At 50.3% G+C, this 25326-nt stretch overlaps 1 protein-coding gene across 2 annotated transcripts in view; it reads right to left on the bottom strand.

Moving 5' to 3' along the window:
• LOC138468365 (transmembrane protein 121-like) overlaps positions 1 to 25326 on the bottom strand; it is a 304836-nt gene that overhangs the window by 22282 nt on the left and 257228 nt on the right. For both annotated transcript variants that reach the window (XM_069608898.1, XM_069608899.1), the window contains exon 2: positions 24583 to 24691. The gene's annotated coding sequence lies outside the window, so the exon portion shown is untranslated. The remainder of the gene's footprint in view (positions 1 to 24582; positions 24692 to 25326) is intronic.

Raw genomic sequence — 25326 nt, 5'->3', positions numbered from 1 at the left:
CTGACCATGTCAAAGGTTTGATGGCAATGGCAAGAACCCCTGACCATGTCAAAGGTTCTATGGCAATGGGAAGATCCCCTGACCATGTCAAAGGTTTGATGGCAATGGGAAGATCCCCAGACCATGTCAAAGGTTCTATGGCAATGGCAAGATCCCCAGACCATGTCAAAGGTTCGATGGCAATGGCAAGAACCCCTGACCTTGTCAAAGGTTTGATGGCAATGGGAAGATCCCCAGACCATGTCAAAGGTTCTATGGCAATGGCAAGATCCCCAGACCATGTCAAAGGTTCGATGGCAATGGCAAGAACCCCTGACCTTGTCAAAGGTTCGATGGCAATGGCAAGATCCCCTGACCATGTCAAAGGTTTGATGGCAATGGCAAGAACCCCTGACCATGTCAAAGGTTTGATGGCAATGGCAAGAACCCCTGACCATGTCAAAGGTTCTATGGCAATGGGAAGATCCCCTGACCATGTCAAAGGTTTGATGGCAATGGGAAGATCCCCAGACCATGTCAAAGGTTCTATGGCAATGGCAAGATCCCCAGACCATGTCAAAGGTTCGATGGCAATGGCAAGAACCCCTGACCTTGTCAAAGGTTTGATGGCAATGGGAAGATCCCCAGACCATGTCAAAGGTTCTATGGCAATGGCAAGATCCCCAGACCATGTCAAAGGTTCGATGGCAATGGCAAGAACCCCTGACCTTGTCAAAGGTTCGATGGCAATGGCAAGAACCCCTGACCATGTCAAAGGTTTGATGCCAATGGCAAGAACCCCTGACCATGTCAAAGGTTCTATGGCAATGGCAATATCCCCTGACCATGTCAAAGGTTCGATGGCAATGGGAAGATCCCCAGACCATGTCAAAGGTTCGATGGCAATGGCAAGAACCCCTGACCTTGTCAAAGGTTCGATGGCAATGGCAAGATCCCCTGACCATGTCAAAGGTTTGATGGCAATGGCAAGAACCCCTGACCATGTCAAAGGTTTGATGGCAATGGCAAGAACCCCTGACCATGTCAAAGGTTCTATGGCAATGGGAAGATCCCCTGACCATGTCAAAGGTTTGATGGCAATGGGAAGATCCCCAGACCATGTCAAAGGTTCTATGGCAATGGCAAGATCCCCAGACCATGTCAAAGGTTCGATGGCAATGGCAAGAACCCCTGACCTTGTCAAAGGTTTGATGGCAATGGGAAGATCCCCAGACCATGTCAAAGGTTCTATGGCAATGGCAAGATCCCCAGACCATGTCAAAGGTTCGATGGCAATGGCAAGAACCCCTGACCTTGTCAAAGGTTCGATGGCAATGGCAAGATCCCCTGACCATGTCAAAGGTTTGATGGCAATGGCAAGAACCCCTGACCATGTCAAAGGTTTGATGGCAATGGCAAGAACCCCTGACCATGTCAAAGGTTCTATGGCAATGGGAAGATCCCCTGACCATGTCAAAGGTTTGATGGCAATGGGAAGATCCCCAGACCATGTCAAAGGTTCTATGGCAATGGCAAGATCCCCAGACCATGTCAAAGGTTCGATGGCAATGGCAAGAACCCCTGACCTTGTCAAAGGTTTGATGGCAATGGGAAGATCCCCAGACCATGTCAAAGGTTCTATGGCAATGGCAAGATCCCCAGACCATGTCAAAGGTTCGATGGCAATGGCAAGAACCCCTGACCTTGTCAAAGGTTCGATGGCAATGGCAAGAACCCCTGACCATGTCAAAGGTTTGATGCCAATGGCAAGAACCCCTGACCATGTCAAAGGTTCTATGGCAATGGCAATATCCCCTGACCATGTCAAAGGTTCGATGGCAATGGGAAGATCCCCAGACCATGTCAAAGGTTCGATGGCAATGGCAAGAACCCCTGACCTTGTCAAAGGTTCGATGGCAATGGCAAGATCCCCTGACCATGTCAAAGGTTTGATGGCAATGGCAAGAACCCCTGACCATGTCAAAGGTTTGATGGCAATGGCAAGAACCCCTGACCATGTCAAAGGTTCTATGGCAATGGGAAGATCCCCTGACCATGTCAAAGGTTTGATGGCAATGGGAAGATCCCCAGACCATGTCAAAGGTTCTATGGCAATGGCAAGATCCCCAGACCATGTCAAAGGTTCGATGGCAATGGCAAGAACCCCTGACCTTGTCAAAGGTTTGATGGCAATGGGAAGATCCCCAGACCATGTCAAAGGTTCTATGGCAATGGCAAGATCCCCAGACCATGTCAAAGGTTCGATGGCAATGGCAAGAACCCCTGACCTTGTCAAAGGTTCGATGGCAATGGCAAGAACCCCTGACCATGTCAAAGGTTTGATGCCAATGGCAAGAACCCCTGACCATGTCAAAGGTTCTATGGCAATGGCAATATCCCCTGACCATGTCAAAGGTTCGATGGCAATGGGAAGATCCCCAGACCATGTCAAAGGTTCGATGGCAATGGCAAGATCCCCAGACCATGTCAAAGGTTCGATGGCAATGGCAAGAACCCCTGACCTTGTCAAAGGTTCGATGGCAATGGCAAGAACCCCTGACCTTGTCAAAGGTTCGATGGCAATGGCAAGAACCCCTGAACATGTCAAAGGTTTGATGGTAATGGCAAGAACCCTTGTACATGTCAAAGGTTTGATGGCAATGGCAAGAACCCCTGACCATGTCAAAGGTTTGATGGCAATGGGAAGATCCCCAGACCATGTCAAAGGTTCTATGGCAATGGCAAGATCCCCAGACCATGTCAAAGGTTCGATGGCAATGGCAAGAACCCCTGACCTTGTCAAAGGTTTGATGGCAATGGGAAGATCCCCAGACCATGTCAAAGGTTCTATGGCAATGGCAAGATCCCCAGACCATGTCAAAGGTTCGATGGCAATGGCAAGAACCCCTGACCTTGTCAAAGGTTCGATGGCAATGGCAAGAACCCCTGACCATGTCAAAGGTTTGATGCCAATGGCAAGAACCCCTGACCATGTCAAAGGTTCTATGGCAATGGCAATATCCCCTGACCATGTCAAAGGTTCGATGGCAATGGGAAGATCCCCAGACCATGTCAAAGGTTCGATGGCAATGGCAAGATCCCCAGACCATGTCAAAGGTTCGATGGCAATGGCAAGAACCCCTGACCTTGTCAAAGGTTCGATGGCAATGGCAAGAACCCCTGACCTTGTCAAAGGTTCGATGGCAATGGCAAGAACCCCTGAACATGTCAAAGGTTTGATGGTAATGGCAAGAACCCTTGTACATGTCAAAGGTTTGATGGTAATGGCAAGAACCCCTGAACATGTCAAAGGTTTGATGGTAATGGCAAGAACACCTGAACATTTCAAAGTTTGATGGTAATGGCAAGAACCCCATAACATGTCAAAGGTTTGATGGTAATGGCAAGAACCCCTGAACATGTCAAAGGTTTGATGGTAATGGCAAGTACCTCTGAACATGTCAAAGGTTTGATGACAGTGGCAAGAACCCCTGAACATGTCAAAGGTTTGATGGTAATGGCAAGAACACCTGAACATTTCAAAGGTTTGATGGTAATGGCAAGAACCCCTGAACATGTCAAAGGTTTGATGGTAATGGCAAGAACCTCTGAACATGTCAAAGGTTTGATGGTAATGGCAAGAACCCCTGAACATGTCAAAGGTTTGATGGCAATGGCAAGAACCCCATACCATGTCAAAGGTTTGATGGCAATGGCAAGAACCCCTGACCATGTCAAAGGTTCTATGGCAATGGCAAGATCCCCTGACCTTGTCAAAGGTTCGATGGCAATGGCAAGCACCCCTGACCTTGTCAAAGGTTCGATGGTAATGGCAAGAACCCCTGAACATGTCAAAGGTTCGATGGTAATGGCAAGAACACCTGAACATGTCAAAGGTTCGATGGTAATGGCAAGAACCCCTGAACATGTCAAAGGTTCGATGGTAATGGCAAGAACCCCTGAACATGTCAAAGGTTCGATGGTAATGGCAAGAACCCCTGAACATGTCAAAGGTTCGATGGTAGTGGCAAGAACCCCTGCACATTTCAAAGGTTTCGATGGTAATGGCAAGAACCCCTGAACATGTCAAAGGTTCGATGGTAGTGGCAAGAACCCCTGAACATGTCAAAGGTTCGATGGTAATGGCAAGAACCCCTGAACATTTCAAAGGTTCGATGGCAGTGGCAAGAACCCCATACCATGTCAAGGGTTTGATGGTAATGGCGATAACCCATGACCATGTGAATGGTTTGGTGGCAATGGCAAGAACCACTCACCATGCGAAAGGTTCACTGGTAATGGGAAGAACCCCTGACCATGTCAAATGTTCGATGGTAATGGCAAGAACAACTTACCATGTCAAAGGTTTGATGGCAATGGGAAGAACCACTCACCATGTCAAAGGTTCAATGGTAATGACAAGAAACCTGGTACGATGGCAATGGCAAGAACTGCTCACCATGTCAAAGGTTCAATGGCAAGAACCCCTCACCATGTCAAAGGTTCGATGGTAATGGCAAGAACCCCATACTATATCAAAGGTTCAATGGCAATGTAAAGAACCCCAGTACGATGGCAATGGCAAGAACCGCTTACCATGTCAAAAGTTCAATGGCAAGAACCACTCAACATGTCAAAGGTTCACTGGTAATGGCAAGAACCCCTGACCATATCAAATGTTCGATGGTAATGGCAAGAACGACTCACCAAGTCAAAGGTTTGATGGCAATGGGAAGAGCCACTCACCATGTCAAAGGTTAGATGTTAATGGCAAGGAACCCGGTACGATGGCAATGGCAAGAACCACTCACCATGTCAAAGGTTCTATGGTAATAGCAAGAACAGCTCACCATGTCAAACGTGTGATGGCCAGAACCTCCTTACGTGGTCATAACTAGTGAGAAATGCACACTCGCCCCGGATCACAACTGACACAAAAAATCATCCCGACTAATATGGAAGATGACTGCTGCATACCTCTCATCCCACGCGTTTTTAGCGGGTGTCACCCACGTTGTAAACAAACAAACTACATGCACATAGACATCAACGGGCTCTGACCCGCCAAAAACAAAAATCGGGTGTTCTCACCCGCCTTGGGACACAGACGATTGAGAGCTATGTTGCTACCCTCAAACCCGGGGAAGGTGTCCTGTCTACCTCCCACAAAGAGTTAACTTTTGTCAAGGAGACACACAGGTGTCTGTCAGAGCCACATGGCCTACCAGGGCGGTGGGAGACGAGAGAAGGCGGTGACGTGGGAGGAAAGGGCGCTGGAATCGATGTAGAGAAATCAAGGATGATTTGCAGCAGCATGCGAGTGGTCCTTCTGCCTCATGTCACCTCATAAAGAGGGGGGGGGGGTGACAAAGTGGTCTGAACCAGATCACTAGCTACCTGCAGGACATTAGCTACCTCAACTCCCCAAACTCTGCTACTCCTTATGCAAATGCCTGCTAGTGCCGGTGAAAATCGAGCTAGTGTCTGTCCAGACCTGCCATGGTTTCTAACACAGCCCTCATATCTATTATTCCTTATGCAACGCTTAGCTAGTGTCTGTCCAGACCTGCTATGGTTTCTAACACAGCCCTGATATCTACTCTGATAAATTCTCCTATTCCTTATGCACCACTCAGCTAGTGTCTGTCCAAACCTTCTATGGTTTCTAACACAGCCCTGATATCTGCTCTGATAAATGCTCCTATTCCTTATGCACCACTCAGCTAGTGTCTGTCCAGACCTGCTATGGTTTCTAACACAGCCCTGATATCTGCTCTGATAAATGCTCCTATTCCTTATGCACCACTCAGCTAGTGTCTGTCCAAACCTGCTATGGTTTCTAACACAGCCCTGATATCTACTCTGATAAATTCTCCTATTTCTTACGCAACACCCAGCTAGGTTCTGTCCAAACCTGCTATGGTTTCTAACACAGCCCTGATATCTACTCTGATAAATTCCCCTATTCCTTATGCAACACACAGCTAGTGTCTGTACAAACATGATATGGTTTCTAACACAGCCCTGATATCTACTCTGATAAATTCTCCCGTTCCTTATGCAACACCCAGCTAGTGTCTGTCCAAACATGCTATGGTTTCTAACACAGCCCTGATATCTACTCTGATAAATTTTCCCGTTCCTTATACAACACCATTCAAATACCATTTTTTGGTCACCCTTTAGCCTGGCTATGTTACAATCAGAATAATATAAAAGCAGAATGTATTAGTGGCAACATGATGCCTTCATACTACTGTCATATTTTGGATTAATGTCAATATACAGCACATGCTTGTATGAACTGACTTTACTTTCTGTTTCATGACTTGCATCTTTATTGTTTTACACTTTATTGTCTATTGGGGGTGAAATATGTGCAAACCCCCCCGTTTTGTATGATATTTACAAGTTTTTCATAAAATGTTTAAAGAAATAAGGACAAGCCACTTAATAAAAGCTTGTCTTGCATAAACTAATGATCTTGTACATGTGGATGATTACTGTTGTTTTTCATGTACTGCTATCTTTGGTAACTATATAAATTGCGACACCCAAAGATAGGATACTGTCTTTAAACGTATACTGCAAAAAATATATTGTAGTCAGCTTAGACTTCCCCAGTCAGGACAAACCCCTCTTGTTGTACGCATTTGTTTCCAGCCCTCAGTCCTGAATCTGGTTTGGGCTTTCCCTCCAGTATACACACCTTATACAACACCGGCCTAGTGTCTGTCCAAACATGCTATGGTTTCTCACACAGCCCTGATATCTACTCAGATAAATGCTCCCGTTCCTTATGCAACACCCGGCTAGTGTCTGTCCAAACATGCTATGGTTTCTAACACAGCCCTGATATCTACTCTGATAAATTCTCCTGTTCCTTATGCAACACCCAGCTAGTGTCTGTCCAAACCTGCTATGATTTCTAACACAGCCCTGATATCTACTCTGATAAATTCCCCTGTCCCTTATGCAACACATAGCTAGTGTCTGTCCAGTCCTGCTATGGTTTCTAACAGAGCCCTGATATCTAGTCTGATAAATTCTTCTGTTCCTTATGAAAAACCCTGCTAGGGTCTGTCCAAACCTGCTACGGTCTCTAACAAGCCCTGTGTTCCACTCTGACAGATGCTACTATACCTTGTGCAAATCCCTGCTAGTGTCTGTGAAACCCTGCTGTGGTCTCGAACAAGCCCTGCTATTCAAGACCTTGCCGTCCTGTCTGCAAACCCTGCTAAAGGGTGTCAAATCCAGCTGTAGGCTCAAACAAGCCCAGTTATCCACTTGGCCAACCCCTGCTATACCTTATGCAAAACCTTGCCAGTGTCTGTCAAGACCTGCTGTCAACTTCCCAGACTCTGCTTTTCCTTTGGCAAAGCCCTGCTGCTGTCTCTCAAACCCTGCTATGGTCTCTAGAAAACACTACTATTCACTCTGGCAAACCAAACTCTCCTCTCCTTATGCCAACCCCTGCTAGTTTCTGTCCAAATCAGCTATGGTCCCTGCTATCCAATCTGCCAAATTCTATTATCTCTTATACAAAACCCTGATAGAGTCTATAAAACCTGCTAGGGGCAACAGCAGGCCATTATATCCACTCTGCTGTACTATTCTGTACCATATGCAGAACCCTGCTAGTGTCTGGACACTAAAAGTCCCTGCTAGCCACTCAGCCAAACTCTGCTATCCCTCATGCAATACCCGGCTAGTGTCTGTCAATACGTGCTATGGTCTCCAACAAGCCCTGCTAGTCACTCTGCCAAACTCTGCTATCCCTCATGCAGCACACGGCTAGTGTCTGTCAATACATGCTATGGTCTCCAACAAGACCCGCTAGCCACTCTGCCAAACCCTGCTATCCCTCATGCAGCACCCGGCTAGTGCCTGTCAATACCTGCTATGGTCTCAAACAAGCCCTGCTCGCCACTCAGCCAAACTCTGCTATCCCTCATGCAACGCCTGGCTAGTGTCTGTCAATACCTGCTATGGTCTCCAAAAAGCCCTGCTAGCCACTCTGCCAAATTCTGAAATCCCACATGCAGCGTCCGGCTGGTGTCTGTCAATACATGCTATGGTCTGCAACAAGCCCTGCTAGCCACTCTACGAAACTCTGCTATTTCTCATGCAGCGCCTGGCTAGTGTCTGTCAATACATGCTATGGTCTCCAACAAGCCCACTTAACCACTCTGACAAACTCTGCTATTCCTCATGCAGCAGCCAGCTAGTGCATGTAAATACATGCTATGGTCTCCAACAAACCTTGCTAGCCACTCTGCCAAACTCTGCTATCCCTCATGCAGCACATGGCTAGTGTCTGTCAATACCTGCTATGGTCTCCAACAAGCCCTGTTAGCCACTCTGCCAAACTCTGCTATCCCTCATGCAGCACACGGCTAGTGTCTGTCAATACATGCTATGGTCTCCAACAAGCCCTGCTAGTCACTCTGCCAAACTCTGCTATCCCTCATGCAGCACACGGCTAGTGTCTGTCAATATATGCTATGGTCTCCAACAAGACCCGCTAGCTACTCTGCCAAACCCTGCCATCCCTCATGCAGCACACGGCTAGTGTGTGTCAATAGCTCATATGGTCTCCAACAAGCCCTGCTAGTGACTCTGCCAAACTCTGCTATCCCTCAGGCAGCACCTGGCTAGTGCCTGTCAATACCTGCTATGGACTCCAACAAGCCCTGCCAGCGACTCTGCCAAACACTGCTATCCCTCATGCAGCACCTGGCTAGTGCCTGTCAATACCTGCAATGGTCTCCAACAAGTCCTGCTAGCCACTCTGCCAAACTCTGCTATCCCTCATGCAGCACCCGGCTAGTGCCTGTCAATACCTGCTATGGTCTCCAACAAGCCCTGCTAGCCACTCTGCCAAACTCTGCTATCCCTCATGCAGCACCCGGCTAGTGCCTGTCAATACCTGCTATGGTCTCCAACAATCCCTGCTAGCCACTCTGCCAAACTCTGCTATCCCTCATGCAGCACCCGGCCAGTGCCTGTCAATACCTGCTATGATTTCCAACAAGCCCTGCTAGCCACTCTGCCAAACTCTACTGTTTCTCATGCAGTGCCTGGCTAGTGTCTGTTTATACCTGCTATGGTCTCCAACAACTCTGCTAGTCACTCTGCCAAATTCTGCTATCCCTCATGCAGCAACCAGCTAGTGCCTGTCAATACCCGCAATGGTCTCCAACAAGCCCTGCTAGCCACTCTGCCAAACTCTGCTATCCCTCATGCAGCACCCGGCTAGTGCCTGTCAATACCTGCTATGGTCTCCAACAAGCCCTGCTAGCCACTCTGCCAAACTCTGCTATCCCTCATGCAGCACCCGGCTAGTGCCTGTCAATACCTGCTATGGTCTCCAACAAGCCCTGCTAGCCACTCTGCCAAACTCTGCTATCCCTCATGCAGCACCCGGCTAGTCCCTGTCAATACCGGCTATGGTCTTCAACAAGCTCTGCTAGCCACTCTGCCAAACTCTGCTATCCCTCATGCAGCACCCAGCTAGTGCCTGTCAATACCTGCTATGGTCTCCAAAAATCCCTGCTAGCCACTCTGCCAAACTCTGCTATCCCACATGCAGTGCCCGGCTAGTATCTGTCAATACATGCTATGTTCTCCAACAAGCCCTGCTAGCCACTCTGCCAAAATCTGCTATTTCTCATGCAGCACCCGGCTAGTGTTTGTTTATATCTACTATGTATGGTCTCCAACAAGCCCTGCTAGCCACTTTGACAAACTCTGCTATCCCTCATGCAGCACCCGGCTAGTGCCTGTCAATACCTGCTATGGTCTCCAACAAGCCCTGCTAGCGACCTTGCCAAACTCTGCTATTTCTCATGAAGCGCCCGGCTAGTGTCTGCTTATACCTGCTATGGTCTCCAACAAGCTCTGCTAGCCACTCTGCCAAACTCTGCTATCCCTCATGCAGCACACGGCTAGTGTCTGTCAATACCTGCTATGGTCTTCAACAAGCCCTGCTAGCCACTCTGCCAAACTCTGCTATCCCTCATGCAGCACCCAGTTAGTGCCTGTCAATACCTGCTAAGGTCTCCAACAATCCCTGCTAGCCACTCTGCCAAACTCTGCTATCCCTCATGCAGCACACAGCTAGTGTCTGTCCATACCTGCTATGGTCTCCAATAAGCCCTGCTAGACACTCTGCCAAACTCTGCTATTTCTCATGCAGCACCCGGCTAGTGTCTGTTTATACCTGCTATGGTCTCTAACAAGCTCTGCTAGTCACTCTGACAAACTGTGCTATCCCTCATGCAGCACCCGGCTAGTGCCTGTCAATACCTACAATGGTCCCCAACATGCCCTGCTAGCCACTCTGCCAAACTCGGCTATCCCTCATTCAGCACCCAGCTAGTGTCTGTCAATACTTGCTAAGGTCTCTAACAAGCCTTGCTAGCCACTCTGCCAAACTCTGCTATCCCTCATGCAGCACCTGGCTAGTGCCTGTCAATACCTGCTATGATCTCCAACAAGCCCTGCCAGCGACTCTGCCAAACTCTGCTATCCCTCATGCAGCACCCGGCTAGTGCCTGTCAATACCTGCAATTGTCTCCAACAAGTCCTGCTAGCCACTCTGCCAAACTCTGCTATCCCTCATGCAGCACCCGGCTAGTGCCTGTCAATACCTGCTATGGTCTCCAACAAGCCCTGGTAGCCACTCTTCCAAACTCTGCTATCCCTCATGCAGCACCCGACTAGTGCCTGTCAATACCTGCTATGGTCTCCAACAATCCATGCTAGCCACTCTGCCAAACTCTGCTATCCCTCATGCAGCACCCGGCTAGTGCCTGTCAATACCTGCTATGATCTCCAACAAGCCCTGCTAGCCACTCTGCCAAACTCTGCTGTTTCTCATGCAGTGCCCGGCTAGTGTCTGTTTATACCTGCTATGGTCTCCAACAAGCTCTTCTAGTCACTCTGTAAAATTCTGCAATCCCTCATGCAGCACCCAGCTAGTGCCTGTCAATACCCGCAATGGTCTCCAACAAGCCCTGCTAGCCACTCTGCCAAACTCTGCTATCCCTCATGCAGCACCCAGCTAATGCCTGTCAATACCTGCTATGGTCTCCAACAATCCCTGCTAGCCACTCTGCCAAACTCTGCTATCCCACATGCAGTGCCCGGCTAATGTCTGTCAATACATACTATGTTCTGCAACAAGCCCTGCTAGCTACTCTGCCAAACTCTGCTATTTCTCATGCAGCACCCGGCTAGTGTTTGTTTATACCTACTATGTATGGTCTCCAACAAACCCTGCTAGCCACTTGGACAAACTCTGCTATCCCTCATGCAGCACACGGCTAGTTTCTGTCAATACCTGCTATAGTCTCCAACAAGCACTGCTAGCCACTCTGCCAAACTCTGCTATCCCTCATGCAGCACCCGGCTAATGCCTGTCAATACCTGCTATGATTTCCACCAAGCCCTGCTAGCCACTCTGCCAAACTCTGCTGTTTCTCATGCAGTGCCTGGCTAGTGTCTGTTTATACCTGCTATGGTCTCCAACAAGCTCTGCTAGCCACTCTGCCAAATTCTGCTATCCCTCATGCAGCACCCAGCTAGTGCCTGTCAATACCCGCAATGGTCTCCAACAAGCCCTGCTAGCCACTCTGCCAAACTCTGCTATCCCTCATGCAGCACCCGGCTAGTGCCTGTCAATACCTGCTATGGTCTCCAACAAGCCCTGCTAGCCACTCTGCCAAACTCTGCTATCCCTCATGCAGCACCCGGCTAGTCCCTGTCAATACCGGCTATGGTCTTCAACAAGCTCTGCTAGCCACTCTGCCAAACTCTGCTATCCCTCATGCAGCACCCAGCTAGTGCCTGTCAATACCTGCTATGGTCTCCAAAAATCCCTGCTAGCCACTCTGCCAAACTCTGCTATCCCACATGCAGTGCCCGGCTAGTATCTGTCAATACATGCTATGTTCTCCAACAAGCCCTGCTAGCCACTCTGCCAAAATCTGCTATTTCTCATGCAGCACCCGGCTAGTGTTTGTTTATATCTACTATGTATGGTCTCCAACAAGCCCTGCTAGCCACTTTGACAAACTCTGCTATCCCTCATGCAGCACCCGGCTAGTGCCTGTCAATACCTGCTATGGTCTCCAACAAGCCCTGCTAGCGACCTTGCCAAACTCTGCTATTTCTCATGAAGCGCCCGGCTAGTGTCTGCTTATACCTACTATGGTCTCCAACAAGCTCTGCTAGCCACTCTGCCAAACTCTGCTATCCCTCATGCAGCACACGGCTAGTGTCTGTCAATACCTGCTATGGTCTTCAACAAGCCCTGCTAGCCACTCTGCCAAACTCTGCTATCCCTCATGCAGCACCCAGTTAGTGCCTGTCAATACCTGCTAAGGTCTCCAACAATCCCTGCTAGCCACTCTGCCCAACTCTGCTATCCCTCATGCAGCACACAGCTAGTGTCTGTCCATACCTGCTATGGTCTCCAATAAGCCCTGCTAGACACTCTGCCAAACTCTGCTACTTCTCATGCAGCACCCGGCTAGTGTCTGTTTATACCTGCTATGGTCTCTAACAAGCTCTGCTAGTCACTCTGACAAACTGTGCTATCCCTCATGCAGCACCCGGCTAGTGCCTGTCAATACCTACAATGGTCCCCAACATGCCCTGCTAGCCACTCTGCCAAACTCGGCTATCCCTCATTCAGCACCCAGCTAGTGTCTGTCAATACTTGCTATGGTCTCTAACAAGCCTTGCTAGCCACTCTGCCAAACTCTGCTATCCCTCATGCAGCACCTGGCTAGTGCCTGTCAATATCTGCTATGATCTCCAACAAGCCCTGCCAGCGACTCTGCCAAACTCTGCTATCCCTCATGCAGCACCCGGCTAGTGCCTGTCAATACCTGCAATTGTCTCCAACAAGCCCTGTTAGCCACTCTGCCAAACTCTGCTATCCCTCATGCAGCACACGGCTAGTGTCTGTCAATACCTGCTATGGTCTCCAACAATCCCTGCTAGCCACTCTGCCAAACTCTGCTATCCCACATGCAGTGCCCGGCTAATGTCTGTCAATACATACTATGTTCTCCAACAAGCCCTGCTAGCTACTCTGCCAAACTCTGCTATTTCTCATGCAGCACCCGGCTAGTGTTTGTTTATACCTACTATGTATGGTCTCCAACAAACCCTGCTAGCCACTTGGACAAACTCTGCTATCCCTCATGCAGCACACGGCTAGTTTCTGTCAATACCTGCTATAGTCTCCAACAAGCACTGCTAGCCACTCTGCCAAACTCTGCTATCCCTCATGCAGCACCCGGCTAATGCCTGTCAATACCTGCTATGATTTCCACCAAGCCCTGCTAGCCACTCTGCCAAACTCTGCTGTTTCTCATGCAGTGCCTGGCTAGTGTCTGTTTATACCTGCTATGGTCTCCAACAAGCTCTGCTAGCCACTCTGCCAAATTCTGCTATCCCTCATGCAGCACCCAGCTAGTGCCTGTCAATACCCGCAATGGTCTCCAACAAGCCCTGCTAGCCACTCTGCCAAACTCTGCTATCCCTCATGCAGCACCCGGCTAGTGCCTGTCAATACCTGCTATGGTCTCCAACAAGCCCTGCTAGCCACTCTGCCAAACTCTGCTATCCCACATGCAGTGCCCAGCTAGTACCTGCTATGGTCTCAAACAAGCCCTGCTAGCCACTCAGCCAAACTCTGCTATCCCTCATGCAACGCCTGGCTAGTGTCTGTCAATACCTGCTATGGTCTCCAAAAAGCCCTGCTAGCCACTCTGCCAAATTCTGAAATCCCACATGCAGCGTCCGGCTAGTGTCTGTCAATACATGCTATGGTCTGCAGCAAGCCCTGCTAGCCATTCTGCGAAACTCTGCTATTTCTTATGCAGCGCCTGGCTAGTGTCTGTCAATACCTGCTATGGTCTCCAACAAGCCCACTTAACCACTCTGACAAACTCTGCTATTCCTCATGCAGCAGCCAGCTAGTGCATGTAAATACATGCTATGGTCTCCAACAAACCTTGCTAGCCACTCTGCCAAACTCTGCTATCCCTCATGCAGCACATGGCTAGTGCCTGTCAATACATGCTATGGTCTCCAACAAGCCCTGTTAGCCACTCTGCCAAACTCTGCTATCCCTCATGCAGCACACGGCTAGTGTCTGTCAATACATGCTATGGTCTCCAACAAGCCCTGCTAGTCACTCTGCCAAACTCTGCTATCCCTCATGCAGCACACGGCTAGTGTCTGTCAATACATGCTATGGTCTCCAACAAGACCCGCTAGCCACTCTGCCAAACCCTGCCATCCCTCATGCAGCACACGGCTAGTGTGTGTCAATAGCTCATATGGTCTCCAACAAGCCCTGCTAGTGACTCTGCCAAACTCTGCTATCCCTCAGGCAGCACCTGGCTAGTGCCTGTCAATACCTGCTATGGTCTCCAACAAGCCCTGCCAGCGACTCTGCCAAACTCTGCTATCCCTCATGCAGCACCCGGCTAGTGCCTGTCAATACCTGCAATGGTCTCCAACAAGTCCTGCTAGCCACTCTGCCAAACTCTGCTATCCCTCATGCAGCACCCGGCTAGTGCCTGTCAATACCTGCTATGGTCTCCAACAAGCCCTGCTAGCCACTCTGCCAAACTCTGATATCCCTCATGCAGCACCCGGCTAGTGCCTGTCGATACCTGCTATGGTCTCCAACAAGCCCTGCCAGCGACTCTGCCAAACTCTGCTATCCCTCATGCAGTACCCGGCTAGTGCCTGTCAATACCTGCAATGGTCTCCAACAAGTCCTGCTAGCCACTCTGCCAAACTCTGCTATCCCTCATGCAGCACCCGGCTAGTGCCTGTCAATACCTGCTATGGTCTCCAACAAGCCCTGGTAGCCACTCTGCCAAACTCTGCTATCCCTCATGCAGCACCCGGCTAGTGCCTGTCAATACCTGCTATGGACTCCAACAATCCCTGCTAGCCACTCTGCCAAACTCTGCTATCCCTCATGCAGCACCCGGCTAGTGCCTGTCAATACCTGCTATGATCTCCAACAAGCCCTGCTAGCCACTCTGCCAAACTCTGCTGTTTCTCATGCAGTGCCCGGCTAGTGTCTGTTTATACCTGCTATGGTCTCCAACAAGCCCTGCTAACCACTCTGCCAAACTCTGCTATCCCTCATGCAGCACCCAGCTAATGCCTGTCAATACCTGCTATGGTCTCCAACAATCCCTGCTAGCCACTCTGCCAAACTCTGCTATCCCACATGCAGTGCCCTGCTAGTGTCTGTCAATACATGCTATGTTCTCCAACAAGCCCTGCTAGCCACTCTGCCAAACTCTGCTATTTGTCATGCAGCACCCGGCTAGTGTTTGTTTATACCTACTATGTATGGTCTCCAACAAACCCTGCTAGCCACTTTGACAAACTCTGCTATCCCTCATGCAGCACACGGCTAGTGTCTGTCAATACCTGCTATTGTCTCCAACAAGCCCTGCTAGCCACTCTGCCAAACTCTGCTATCTCTCATGCAGCACCCGGCTAGTGCCTGTCAATACATGCTATGATTTCCAACAAGCCCTGCTAGCCACTCTGCCAAACTCTGCTGTTTCTCATGCAGTGCCTGGCTAGTGTCTGTGTATACCTGCTATGGTCTCCAACAAGCTCTGCTAGCCACTCTGCCAAATTCTGCTATCCCTCATGCAGCACCCAGCTAGTGCCTGTCACTACCCGCAATGGTCTCCAACAAGCCCTGCTAGCCACTCTGCCAAACTCTGCTATCCCTCATGCAGCACCCGGCTAGTGCCTGTCAATACCTGCTATGGTCTCCAACAAGCCCTGCTAGCCACTCTGCCAAACTGTGCTATCCCACATGCAGTGCCCGGCTAGTACCTGCTATGGTCTCAAACAAGCCCTGCTAGCCACTCAGCCAAACTCTAATATCCCTCATACAACGCCTGGCTAGTGTCTGTCAATACCTGCTATGGTCTCCAAAAAGCCCTGCTAGCCACTCTGCCAAATTCTGAAATCCCACATGTAGCGTCCGGCTAGTGTCTGTCAATACATGCTATGGTCTGCAGCAAGCCCTGCTAGCCATTCTGCAAAACTCTGCTATTTCTTATGCAGCGCCTGGCTAGTTTCTGTCAATACCTGCTATGGTCTCCAACAAGCCCACTTAACCACTCTGACAAACTCTGCTATTCCTCATGCAGCAGCCAGCTAGTGCATGTAAATACATGCTATGGTCTCCAACAAACCTTGCTAGCCACTCTGCCAAACTCTGCTATCCCTCATGCAGCACATGGCTAGTGTCTGTCAATACCTGCTATGGTCTCCAACAAGCCCTGTTAGCCACTCTGCCAAACTCTGCTATCCCTCATGCAGCACACGGCTAGTGTCTGTCAATACATGCTATGGTCTCCAACAAGCCCTGCTAGTCACTCTGCCAAACTCTGCTATCCCTCATGCAGCACACGGCTAGTGTCTGTCAATACATGCTATGGTCTCCAACAAGACCCGCTAGCCACTCTGCCAAACCCTGCCATCCCTCATGAAGCACACGGCTAGTGTGTTTCATTAGCTCATATGGTCTCCAACAAGCCCTGCTAGTGACTCTGCCAAACTCTGCTATCCCTCAGGCAGCACCTGGCTAGTGCCTGTCAATACCTGCTATGGTCTCCAACAAGCCCTGCCAGTGACTCTGCCAAACTCTGCTATCCCTCATGCAGCACCCGGCTAGTGCCTGTCAATACCTGCAATGGTCTCCAACAAGTCCTGCTAGCCACTCTGCCAAACTCTGCTATCCCTCATGCAGCACCCGGCTAGTGCCTGTCAATACCTGCTATGGTCTCCAACAAGCCCTACCAGCGACTCTGCCAAACTCTGCTATCCCTCATGCAGCACCCGGCTAGTGCCTGTCAATACCTGCAATGGTCTCCAACAAGTCCTGCTAGCCACTCTGCCAAACTCTGCTATCCCTCATGCAGCACCAGGCTAGTGCCTGTCAATACCTGCTATGGTCTCAAACAAGCCCTGGTAGCCACTCTGCCAAACTCTGCTATCCCTCATGCAGCACCCGGCTAGTGCCTGTCAATACCTGCTATGGACTCCAACAATCCCTGCTAGCCACTCTGCCAAACTCTGCTATCCCTCATGCAGCACCCGGCTAGTGCCTGTCAATACCTGCTATGGACTCCAACAATCCCTGCTAGCCACTCTGCCAAACTCTGCTATCCCTCATGCAGCACCCGGCTAATGCCTGTCAATACCTGCTATGGTCTCCAACAATCCCTGCTAGCCACTCTGCCAAACTCTGCTGTTTCTCATGCAGTGCCTGGCTAGTGTCTGTTTATACCTGCTATGGTCTCCAACAAGCTCTGCTAGCCACTCTGCCAAATTCTGCTATCCCTCATGCAGCACCCAGCTAGTGCCTGTCAATACCCGCAATGGTCTCCAACAAGCCCTGCTAGCCACTCTGCCAAACTCTGCTATCCCTCATGCAGCACCCATCTAGTCCCTGTCAATACCGGCTATGGTCTTCAACAAGCTCTGCTAGCCACTCTGCCAAACTCTGCTATCCCTCATGCAGCACCCATCTAGTGCCTGTCAATACCTGCTATGGTCTCCAACAAGCCCTGCTAGCCACTCTGCCAAACACTGCTATTTCTCATGCAGCACCCGGCTAGTGTTTGTTTATACCTACTATGTATGGTCTCCAACAAGCCCTGCTAGCCACTTTGACAAATTCTGCTATCCCTCATGCAGAACCCGGCTAGTGCCTGTCAATACCTGCTATGGTCTCCAACAAGCCCTGCTAGCGACATTGCCAAACTCTGCTATTTCTCATGAAGCGCCCGGCTAGTGTCTGTTTATACCTGCTATGGTCTCCAACAAGCTCTGCTAGCCACTCTGCCAAACTCTGCTATCCCTCATGCAGCACACGGCTAGTGTCTGTCAATACCTGCTATGGTCGTCAACAAGCCCTGCTAGCCACTCTGCCAAACTCTGCTATCCCTCATGCAGCACCCAGTTAGTGCCTGTCAATACCTGCTATGGTCTCCAACAATCCCTGCTAGCCACTCTGCCAAACTCTGCTATCCCTCATGCAGCACACAGCTAGTGTCTGTCCATACCTGCTATGGTCTCCAATAAGCCCTGCTAGCCACTCTGCCAAACTCTGCTATTTCTCATGCAGCACCCGGCTATTGTCTGTTTATACCTGCTATGGTCTCTAACAAGCTCTGCTAGTCACTCTGCCAAACTGTGCTATCCCTCATGCAGCACCCGGCTAGTGCCTGTCAGTACCTACAATGGTCCCCAACATGCCCTGCTAGCCACTCTGCCAAACTCTGCTATCCCTCATGCAGCACCCGGCTAGTGCCTGTCAATACCTGCTATGGTCTCCAACAAGCCCTGCTAGCCCCTCTGCCAAACTCTGCTATCCCTCATGCAGCACCTGGCTAGTGCCTGTCAATACCTGCTATGGTCTCCAACAAGCCCTGCTAGCCACTCTGCCAAACTCTACTATCCCTCATGCAACACCCGGCTAGTGCCGTTCAATACCTGCTATGGTCTCTAACAAGCTCTGCTAGTCACTCTGCCAAACTCGGCTACCCCTCATTCAGCACCCAGCTAGTGTCTGTCAATACTTGCTATGGTCTCTAACAAGCCTTGCTAGCCACTCTGCCAAACTCTGCTATCCCTCATGCAGCACCCGGCTAGTGCCTGTCAATACCTGCTATGGTCTCCAACAAGCCCTGCCAGCGACTCTGCCAAACTCTGCTATCCCTCATGCAGCACCCGGCTAGTGCCTGTCAATACCTGCAATGGTCTCCAACAAGTCCTGCTAGCCACTCTGCCAAACTCTGCTATCCCTCATGCAGCACCCGGCTAGTGCCTGTCAATACCTGCTATGGTCTCCAACAAGCCCTGGTAGCCACTCTGCCAAACTCTGCTATCCCTCATGCAGCACCCGGCTAGTGCCTGTCAATACCTGCTATGGTCTCCAACAATCCCTGCTAGCCACTCTGCCAAACTCTGCTATCCCTCATGCAGCACCCGGCTAGTGCCTGTCAATACCTGCTATGATCTCCAACAAGCCCTGCTAGCCACTCTGCCAAACTCTGCTGTTTCTCATGCAGTGCCCGGCTAGTGCCTGTTTATACCTGCTATGGTCTCCAACAAGCTCTTCTAGTCACTCTGCCAAATTCTGCTATCCCTCATGCAGCACCCAGCTAGTGCCTGTCAATACCCGAAATGGTCTCCAACAAGCCCTGCTAGCCACTCTGCCAAACTCTGCTATCCCTCATGCAGCACCCAGCTAATGCCTGTCAATACCTGCTATGGTCTCCAACAATCCCTGCTAGCAACTCTGCCAAACTCTGCTATCCCACATGCAGTGCCCGGCTAGTGTCTGTCAATACATGCTATGTTCTCCAACAAGCCCTGCTAGCCACTCTGCCAAACTCTGCTATTTCTCATGCAGCACCCGGCTAGTGTTTGTTTATACCTACTATGTATGGTCTCCAACAAACCCTGCTAGCCACTTTGACAAACTCTGCTATCCCTCATGCAGCACACGGCTAGTGTCTGTCAATACCTGCTATTGTCTCCAACAAGCCCTGCTAGCCACTCTGCCAAACTATGATATCCCTCATGCAGCACCCGGCTAGTGCCTGTCAATACCTGCTATGATTTCCAACAAGCCCTGCTAGCCACTCTGCCAAACTCTGCTGTTTCTCATGCAGTGCCTGGCTAGTGTCTGTTTATACCTGCTATGGTCTCCAACAAGCTCTGCTAGCCACTCTGCCAAATTCTGCTATCCCACATGCAGCACCCAGCTAGTGCCTGTCAATACCCGCAATGGTCTCCAACAAGCCCTGCTAGCCACACTGCCAAACTCTGCTATCCCTCATGCAGCACCCGGCTAGTGCCTGTCAATACCTGCGATGGTCTCCAACAAGCCCTGCTAGCCACTCTGCCAAACTCTGCTATCCCTCATGCAACGCCTGGCTAGTGTCTGTTATTACCTGCTATGGTCTCCAATAAGCCCTGCTAGACACTCTGCCAAACTCTGCTATTTCTCATGCAGTGCCTGGCTAGTGTCTGTTTATACCTGCTATGGTCGCCAACAAGCTCTGCTAGCCACTCTGGCAAATTCTGCTATCCCTCATGCAGCACCCAGCTAGTGCCTGTCAATACCCGCAATGGTCTCCAACAAGCCCTGCTAGCCACTCTGCCAAACTCTGCTATCCCTCATGCAGCACCCGGCTAGTGCCTGTCAATACCTGCTATGGTCTCCAACAAGCCCTGCTAGCCACTCTGCCAAACTCTGCTATCCCTCATGCAGCACCCGGCTAGTGCCTGTCAATACCTGCTATGGTCTCCAACAAGCCCTGCTAGCCACTCTGCCAAACTCTGCTATTTCTCATGCAGCACCCGGCTAGTGTTTGTTTATACCTACTATGTATGGTCTCCAACAAACCCTGCTAGCCACTTTGACAAACTCTGCTATCCCTCATGCAGCACACGGCTAGTGTCTGTCAATACCTGCTATTGTCTCCAACAAGCCCTGCTAGCCACTCTGCCAAACTCTGCTATCCCTCATGTAGCACCCGGCTAGTGCCTGTCAATACCTGCTATGATTTCCAACAAGCCCTGCTAGCCACTCTGCCAAACTCTGCTGTTTCTCATGCAGTGCCTGGCTAGTGTCTGTTTATACCTGCTATGGTCTCCAACAAGCTCTGCTAGCCACTCTGCCAAATTCTGCTATCCCTCATGCAGCACCCAGCTAGTGCCTGTCAATACCCGCAATGGTCTCCAACAAGCCCTGCTAGCCACTCTGCCAAACTCTGCTATCCCTCATGCAGCACCCGGCTAGTGCCTGTCAATACCTGCTATGGTCTCCTACAAGCCCTGCTAGCCACTCTGCCAAACTCTGCAATCCCTCATGCAGCACCCGGCTAGTCCCTGTCAATACCGGCTATGGTCTTCAACAAGCTCTGCTAGCCACTCTGCCAAACTCTGCTATCCCTCATGCAGCACCCAGCTAGTGCCTGTCAATACCTGCTATGGTCTCCAACAATCCCTGCTAGCCACTCTGCCAAACTCTGCTATTTCTCATGAAGCGCCCGGCTAGTATCTGTTTATACCTGCTATGGCTCCAACAAGCTCTGCTAGCCACTCTGCCAAACTCTGCTATCCCTCATCCAGCACACGACTAGTGTCTGTCAATACCTGCTATGCTCTCCAACAAGCCCTGCTAGTCACTCTGCCAAACTCTACTATCCCTCATGCAGCACAAAGCTAGTGTCTGTCCATACCTGCTATGGTCTCCAATAAGCCCTGCTAGACACTCTGCCAAACTCTGCTATTTCTCATGCAGTGCCTGGCTAGTGTCTGTTTATACCTGCTATGGTCGCCAACAAGCTCTGCTAGCCACTCTGGCAAATTCTGCTATCCCTCATGCAGCACCCAGCTAGTGCCTGTCAATACCCGCAATGGTCTCCAACAAGCCCTGCTAGCCACTCTGCCAAACTCTGCTATCCCTCATGCAGCCCCCGGCTAGTGCCTGTCAATACCTGCTATGGTCTCCAACAAGCTCTGCTAGCCACTCTGCCAAATTCTGCTATCCCTCATGCAGCACCCAGCTAGTGCCTGTCAATACCCGCAATGGTCTCCAACAAGCCCTGCTAGCCACTCTGCCAAACTCTGCTATCCCTCATGCAGCACCCGGCTAGTGCCTGTCAATACCTGCTATGGTCTCCTACAAGCCCTGCTAGCCACTCTGCCAAACTCTGCAATCCCTCATGCAGCACCCGGCTAGTCCCTGTCAATACCGGCTATGGTCTTCAACAAGCTCTGCTAGCCACTCTGCCAAACTCTGCTATCCCTCATGCAGCACCCAGCTAGTGCCTGTCAATACCTGCTATGGTCTCCAACAATCCCTGCTAGCCACTCTGCCAAACTCTGCTATTTCTCATGAAGCGCCCGGCTAGTATCTGTTTATACCTGCTATGGCTCCAACAAGCTCTGCTAGCCACTCTGCCAAACTCTGCTATCCCTCATCCAGCACACGACTAGTGTCTGTCAATACCTGCTATGCTCTCCAACAAGCCCTGCTAGTTACTCTGCCAAACTCTACTATCCCTCATGCAGCACAAAGCTAGTGTCTGTCCATACCTGCTATGGTCTCCAATAAGCCCTGCTAGACACTCTGCCAAACTCTGCTATTTCTCATGCAGTGCCTGGCTAGTGTCTGTTTATACCTGCTATGGTCTCCAACAAGCTCTGCTAGCCACTCTGGCAAATTCTGCTATCCCTCATGCAGCACCCAGCTAGTGCCTGTCAATACCCGCAATGGTCTCCAACAAGCCCTGCTAGCCACTCTGCCAAACTCTGCTATCCCTCATGCAGCCCCCGGCTAGTGCCTGTCAATACCTGCTATGGTCTCCAACAAGCCCTGCTAGCCACTCTGCCAAACTCTGCTATCCCTCATGCAGCACCCGGCTAATGCCTGTCAATACCTGCTATGGTCTCCAACAAGCCCTGCTAGCCACTCTGCCAAACTCTGCTATCCCTCATGCAGCACCCGGCTAGTCCCTGTCAATACCGGCTATGGTCTTCAACAAGCTCTGCTAGCCACTCTGCCAAACTCTGCTATCCCTCATGCAGCACCCAGCTAGTGCCTGTCAATACCTGCTATGGTCTCCAACAATCCCTGCTAGCCACTCTGCCAAACTCTGCTATCCCACATGCAGTGCCCGGCTAGAATCTGTCAATACATACTATGTTCTCCAACAAGCCCTGCTAGCCACTCTGCCAAACTCTGCTATCCCTCCTGCAGCACACGGCTTTTGTCTGTCAATACCTGCTATGGTCTCTAACAAGCTCTGCTAGTCACTCTGCCAAACTCTGCTATCCCTCATGCAGCACCCGGCTAGTGCCTGTCAATACCTGCTATGGTCTCCAACAAGCCCTGCTAGCCACTCTGACAAACTCTGCTATCCCTCATGCAACACCCAGCTTGCGCCTGTCAATACCTGCTATGGTCTCCAACAAGCCCTGCTAGCCACTCTGCCAAACTCTGCTATCCCTCATGCAACACCCAGCTTGCGCCTGTCAATACCTGCTATGGTCTCCAACAATCCCTGCTAGCCACTCTGCCAAACTCTGCTATCCCTCATGCAACACTCAGCTAGTGTCTGTCAATACCTGCTATGGGGCCTCATTAGGACCCAGGCGGTAAGGGGTTTACGGCGGCGTAAACAGCGCCGACCCTTACCGCCTGATTGCGAGGTCCCTTAGCGCCATGGCGGATTTAACACAAAATCCATGGCGCTAAGGGACCATGTTGTTAATTACGCCACCGTAATTTACGGTGGCGTAATTAACGCCTTCCCCACTCCCATTATGCCCTATGGGGCAAAAATGGGAATGGGGAAGGGTAAATGGGTTAATGGGGACTTACCGCCCCGCCAACCTCGGAATGGGGCGGTAAGTCCGCCAACCACCATGGCGTAAACGTAGTTTACGCCATGGCGGTAAAGGTACGGCCCAGGCGGTAACTTACCGCCTGGGTCGTAATGAGGCCCATGGTCTCTACCAAGCTCTGCTATGCACTCCGACCAAACTACACTCAGCTATTCCTTATGCAAAACCCAGCTAGTGGCTGTCAACCCCTGCTATGCTCTCTAACAAGGCCTGCTATCCACGCTCGACGACCCTGCTAGCCCTTCTGCAAAACCCTGCTGGTCTGTGTCAAATCCAGCCGTAAGCTCTAACAACCCCTGCTATCCTTATTTACAACCCTACTCGTGTCTGTGAAGCTCTGCCATTAACCCCCCAAACACTGCTATTCTGTATGCAAAACCCCGCTATTGTCTGTCAAACCCGGTTATGGCCTCCAACAAGCTGTACTATGCACTCTGAGAATCCAAACTCTGCTACTCCTTCTGTGAAACCCTGCTAGTGTCTATCCAAACCTACTACGGTCTCTTACGAAGTCCTCAATACACTCTGATAAACTCTGCTATTCCTTATGCAAAACAATGCTACTGTCTGTCCAAACCTCTGATGGACACTGAAAAGTCCTGCTATCCACTCTGTCAAACTCTGCTACCCCTAATTCAACACCCAACTAGTGTCTGTTAAAACCTGCTATGGTTTTCAACAAGACCTGCTATCGACTCTGCCAACCTCTCCCAATCATTATGCAGAGCCCTTCTAGTGTATGTCCAAACCTGCTATGGTCTCTAAAAATCCCTTGTATTCACTCTGCTATACCTTAGGCAAAACCCTGCCAGTGTCTGTCAAATCGAGATATAGGCTCAAAGAAACCCTGCTAGCCACTCTTCAACACCGTACTGACCGTTCTGGAAAACACCACTACCTTCCCTTCAAAACCATGATTTCATCTCTGTCCAATCTTCCTATTCTTTTTAACAAAATCTGATATCTTCTCTTGAAATCCCGGACACACCCACACTCCCTCCCGGCCAATCCCTGCTACACCAACACCTACACACACCGACACACACACCTACTGTTGCTCTTTTGTCCTGAAAGTCCTACGTGTTATGTCCCAAGTGTTTCCTCTCTCACCTGTAATTCCAACGCCCAGAAGCGGCTCTCTCTTGGGTCCCAACGAGATTTCACTACGGCTTGTCCTCTTCCCCTTGAAGTGAGATCGCTGACACGAGGCACTAGTTTTCTGGAAAAAGGAGAGAATGAGTTGGATGAATGCAGTCAGTGCAGGAAATTGACAACATTTCATCATCAGCGTCACAGCCAATTTAACAAACCATTCTGTGCTAGTAAATATAGTTGTTCTTTTATAACGTGCTTAATACCACCGAGGGGTTACTAAGCGTAGTATTGGGATTTGAACCTGTGTTGCGCTGCGTTGTCTTGCTTCCAAAATAAACGTGTTGTACCTGAGCTAGCCTTCCTCACAGAGGAAACATTCATTCTTTCTGAGCATGCAATGCACACTTGGTATGCAAGTCATTTCCTCTGTCAGAACAGTCACCCTGGCAGTAACATGTGTGTAAAGCATGAGACATACATACAGCTTTGGAGAGTTTCATTGTTTAAGTTTGGGCTGTTGAGCAAAAGACACTTTCAGATGCAGTCTGTGAAAACGTGCTGCGCTCGGGAGACTCACAGCAGTCAGGGGAGGGTGTGGGATTAGGTCTTGTGTCTACACGGAATGGCGCTCCGGAAAGACAGTTTTTGCCGCTGCTGTGCTTTGTCTTGTTCTGGCCCAATTCCTCCCCTAAATGCAGTGACATAGACCATATGACTGAGTGTGTGTGGGTGCACATGTAAGTGTGTGTGCGTGTGTGT

Source organism: Ambystoma mexicanum, chromosome 4q (assembly GCF_040938575.1).
Source record: "Ambystoma mexicanum isolate Mex_15411 chromosome 4q, UKY_AmexF1_1, whole genome shotgun sequence".
In the NCBI taxonomy this organism is placed as follows: domain Eukaryota; kingdom Metazoa; phylum Chordata; class Amphibia; order Caudata; family Ambystomatidae; genus Ambystoma; species Ambystoma mexicanum.
Note: the sequence above shows the minus strand (reverse complement) of the source record. Positions and strands in the feature narration are given on the sequence as shown.